Source organism: Arachis hypogaea, chromosome 19 (assembly GCF_003086295.3).
Source record: "Arachis hypogaea cultivar Tifrunner chromosome 19, arahy.Tifrunner.gnm2.J5K5, whole genome shotgun sequence".
NCBI lineage: Eukaryota > Viridiplantae > Streptophyta > Magnoliopsida > Fabales > Fabaceae > Arachis > Arachis hypogaea.
Genome location: NC_092054.1, coordinates 45,000,252 through 45,005,108, shown reverse-complemented (window position 1 = coordinate 45,005,108; position 4,857 = coordinate 45,000,252). Strand labels below are relative to the sequence as shown.

Sequence of the window (4,857 nt, the reverse complement as noted above, 5' to 3'; positions counted from 1 at the left end):
GTTGATCAGTCTCAATATCGGAAGTCTAGTGTTTCAAAGTCCCAAATGCACGCTCATGAACATTTATGCCAGTTATATCAGTTAGATATCCTAATAGCACATAAACACTCATATAGAGAATGCATAGAAGCATAGTCAGTCCGTCACTCAGGCTCTATAGGAACGAACTGCTCTGATACCATAATATAACACCCTACCACACAGAGCCTTATGCTTAAGTCACAAAACAGAGGTGGCGAGGTATTACGACCTCTAAAAATAAAATTTAGTATATATAGTAGTGTGAAAAATATTTATAATTAGGAGCCTTTGAGGAAAAAGGGGTAAAACAAAAATCGTAAATTGAAAAGCACAACACTCCGATCGATAACGTAATAAAACAGATAAAGGATAAGCCAACACGAGTATACATACAAGAGAGTGCCAAAAATACGGATATCAAAACTCAATACCCAATTTGCGAAGATAACCGGTCCGAGCATAGAAGTATACATATATATATAAAGTAAGGAACCCAAAAGAAACCCAAAAGACAAGTTACAGAACATGTTCTCTAAAATAACCTCTAAGAGAAGTCAATACAGTATATATGTATATAGTGGAGATAATAAGTATCCAAGTAAGTACATAAAACCAAAATAAAGTCTCGAGAACTAAGGATCTTCGCTAATCCAGAAGTCTCCAGCATGCCTTAGCGAGGAGCCTCACGACCTGCATCTGAAAAATCACAAAATCCGTATAGGTGAGAACCGGAGGTTCATAGTATGGTAATAGTACCCACATATCTAACATGTAATGTCCTGGGAAAGCTGAAGGCAATCCTAGAACTTCCAACAGATAATCAAAGCTTATAAATAGACTAAACCATAAATGAAACAGGCAACTAGCTGAAGATCTTCAGTCTAACTAACACTCCCCTTTCCAAATCCTTCGAACCTCCTAACCGCCATCAGTAATTTGATATCGCAAACACAATTATATCAACAAGGAAATGCACAAATAGGAAGCAGATACCGCAGTTAGACAATTAGCAAGTAATATGTAGTCAATTAGGCATTCCAAACAATTCATATATAATGCATATGATGTATGCCTGTCCTAGTGGCTGATGAGTCTCATCTGTCGGTTATAAAGCCAACCTGACAAGTCCTGGTAGCTAACTATTGGATTGTCCCTCTGTTGTGCATCCCCAACTTGAGTTATTCTCAATAATAATTATCAATACATATACACAACACCCACACTGGTGTTTATCAACGGGGGCAAGCTCATCCGGAACTTTCACAGTGTTCGGCCATACTTACGACATAAGGCCAGCAGAGTATCGAGTCTCCAACTGGAGCACGTGGTGGCTAGCCACTACTTTCAGCCAGGAAAACTCGTATCTCAGATAGTGGAAGTGCAACATTCACATTTCATTCAATAAGCATATATGCAATTATACTCAGCCATAATTCAATAATAGCTCAGCCATAATTCAGCAATAGCTCAGCCATTTGGTTCATACTACAATCCATAACCAGCCACAATTTATTAACAATTATAGCCCTTTGGCTCATGGCATATAAAGCACTTCCACCATCATCATCAACACCCCATACAATTATCTTTAAAATTCTCCCCTTACTTCATCCACAAGTTACCACATTTCCTAGCTTCTTCCCAACGCTAGGCATACTATAAGAATTTAGGACATAAAGGGTGAGAACGGAGGCTTAGAAGTCTAAAATTCGGGTTTGAAAACTCCAAAAAATCAGTTTTTGGTGAAAAATGGGGTCACGCGTGCATGTCGCCCATGCGCACGCGTGGAGGGCTGAAAAAGTAGAGTGACGCGTGAGCATCGCCCATGCACACGCATGGGAAGCAGAGAGATCAAGTGACGCGTGCACGTCAGTCACGCGTACGCGTGGGTGCGTTTTGTGCTCCTCGCACAAAACCGGCACAGTACTGATAAACCACTATTTTATGGTTTATAATGTGTTTAATTGTGTGGTTTTATCATGATCTTTACCCACTTATTCATATGATTAGCATGCATTTATATTTCCTTCCTAAAATTATTACATGATTGAAAACTTGCTTCCTAGAGACTTTTAATTATGTATTTTAATTCTCTTTTATTCCATTCGATGCCGTGATCTATGTGTTAACTGTTTCAGGCTTTATAGGGCATGAATGAGTTGGAGATTGGAAAGGAAGCTTGCAAAAATGGAAGGAACACAAGAAATTGAGGAGATGACCAGCGAGAAGTGACGCGGCCGCATGGCTCACGCGACCGCGCGGAAGAGATGAAATCGCAGTGACGCGGCCGCATGGCTCATGCGATCGCGTGACGTGCGCGATCTTCATAATCTGCAGAATTCGCTAGGGGCGATTTTGGGCCCTGTTTTGACCCAATTTTCGGCCCAGAAAAGCAGACTAGAGCCAGAGAACATGCAAAAACCAAAACAACATTCATTCTACACAGTTTTTAGTTTTAGATCTAGTTTTACTCCTCTTCTAGGTTTTCTCTCTACACATTCATAGTTCTTAGGATTTTTATTTCTATTGCTCTTTGCATTGGGATATTGAGAAGAGTTATTACCTCATCAAGACTTCGTCATTCTAGTTCGTTTTCTTTACTTTGCTTTACTCTTCCATGTCTTTTAATTTACTCAATTTTACTATTGGATTATTTTAGAATTTATTAATACAAGAGTTACTTTTATTTTTAATTGATTCCTTTGAGTTTTATTTATCATGTCTTTCTTTAATTCCCTTTCCTATGTTATGAGTTCTACATTCACAATGAGCGAGTAGTTCCCTAACTTGATGGGGAGTTGATTGAAAGGAACCCTTGAGTTAGAATGCTCACAAGAGAAATTGTAATTGGGTTTATTGTTGGATTGCTCTCTAGTCACTAACGCTAGTCCTTCCAAGTAAGCGGATTGGGACTTATGAATAGAAACAGCATTCCAACTTGTTTGACTTTCCCTTACCTAGTAAGGGATAACTAAACAGAACAACCTTCAATTATCAATTAATCTTGAGAGTACTGCAACAAGAATAGGGCTTCCAACTAATCTACTCCCAGTCAAGGCTTTTATTTAAATTACTTAATTTCCCTAATTTAATTTCCTGTTTATTCAACTCAAACTCTTTTTGAAAATATCTGATTAATAAAATAGCACACCTTTCTGTAACTCGTTGGGAGACGACCTGGGATTCATACTCCCAGTATTTTAATTTTATTTTTTGTGACAACCCTTCTAAATTGATAAGCGGATTTCTGGTTGGTTAAGAACTATACTTGCAACGCATATCTTATAACAATTCTTAACTCGCCAATTTCCGCCACGTCAATTTTTGGCGCCGTTGCTGGGGAGTTGCAATAGAGTGCTAAAGTTATTAATTGGAATTTTTTTTATTTGCATTTTATTTTATCTTGCTACTATGAGCTGCTTGTTTCTTTCGCTAGATGACGCGTTCACTTTCTGATCCAAGCTTGCCAGTATTCGATCCTGAGATTGAAAGAACTATTTCACGAATAAGGCAAGCTCGGCGTCAGTTATTCCTCTCAGAGGGCGGATCTGAAACATCATTTGAGGAAGAAACCAGCCCCCGTTCTACTGATTCAGTTGATTTACGTATAGGTGACATGGCAGCACCTAGGAGAGTTACTATCCAAGAGGCTGGAGCCCCTGATTTTACAATGCAACCGTTTCAAGCGCAATACCCAGCGGTGGCTATAGACTTTGAAATAAAGACTGCACTGCTCAATTTGATGCCCAAGTTTCATGGCTTACCTGCTCAAGAGCCTATCAAGCACCTGAGAGATTTTCAAGCAGCCTGTTCTACTGTCAGGCGTGATGGTGCGGATGAAACTTCTATTTTGCTAAAAGCCTTCCCGTTCTCTCTTGAGGGAAAGGCGAGAGAGTGGTACTACACTCAACCCGCAGCAACTGTATCCAACTGGGATACACTTAGAAGAGAATTTTTGGAAAAGTTCTTTCCAGCTGAAGTTACTGATAAACTGAGGAAAGACATTTCTATAATTGTTCAGGATGAATTCGAGACTCTCTATGAATACTGGGAGCGCTTCAATAATCTTCTGGAAGCTTGCCCCCACCATATGATTGACAAGATAGTATTACTCGGTTACGTCACACAGGGCATGAAGCCCCAAAATAAGACCACATTGGAAAGTGCTAGCAATGGGTCTATAAAAAAGTACAAGACCACTGATGAGGCATGGTAATTGATTAGCGACTTAGTTGAATCCACTCGAAATCACAGGCAGAAACAAGGCCGTTCAAAAGCTGTTGCAGAAGTATCCTCTAGCAGAGAGACTGCTGCTCTAACTCAGAGTATCTGTGAAATGACCAACTTGCTGAAGCAGATGCAATTGAATCAACAACAAGTTCAGTAAGCTCAACCTTCTCCACCACAGCAAAGCCAACAGTTAGTCCCACAGAGAGTTTGCAGAATCTGTGCTGATTATAGCTATTATACTGATGAATGTCCGCAGCTCCAGCAGGAAGACAACACCGTGGCAGCCACTCATAACTTCTATGACCGCCCCAACCAAGGGTACAATCAAGGTGGCAATTACAGCCATGGATGGCAGGACAATTCTAACCAGAATTGGAGGGACAACAACAACAGAGGAGGCAGAGACAATCAGAGAAATCAGAGGTAGAATAATAATAACAACAGACAACAGAACCAAAACCAGCCTTACAGAGCACCTCACCTGAGACAATCCCAAGGACCACAGAATACCCAACAGCAGACCTCTCAAATTACTTATCCTTCCTCACCTTCTAATGATAATTTACTACAATACATTGATCGGAGACAACAGACCATGGAAAATAA

The 4,857-nt window shown here is 40.0% G+C and overlaps 1 non-coding gene across 1 annotated transcript; it reads right to left on the bottom strand.

The window, feature by feature from the left end:
• Window positions 1–4,009: 4,009 nt before the first annotated feature.
• Window positions 4,010–4,117, bottom strand: LOC112780929 (small nucleolar RNA R71). The gene has a single exon (XR_003191735.1). It is a non-coding gene; the product is annotated as a small nucleolar RNA R71 (small nucleolar RNA).
• Window positions 4,118–4,857: the final 740 nt, after the last annotated feature.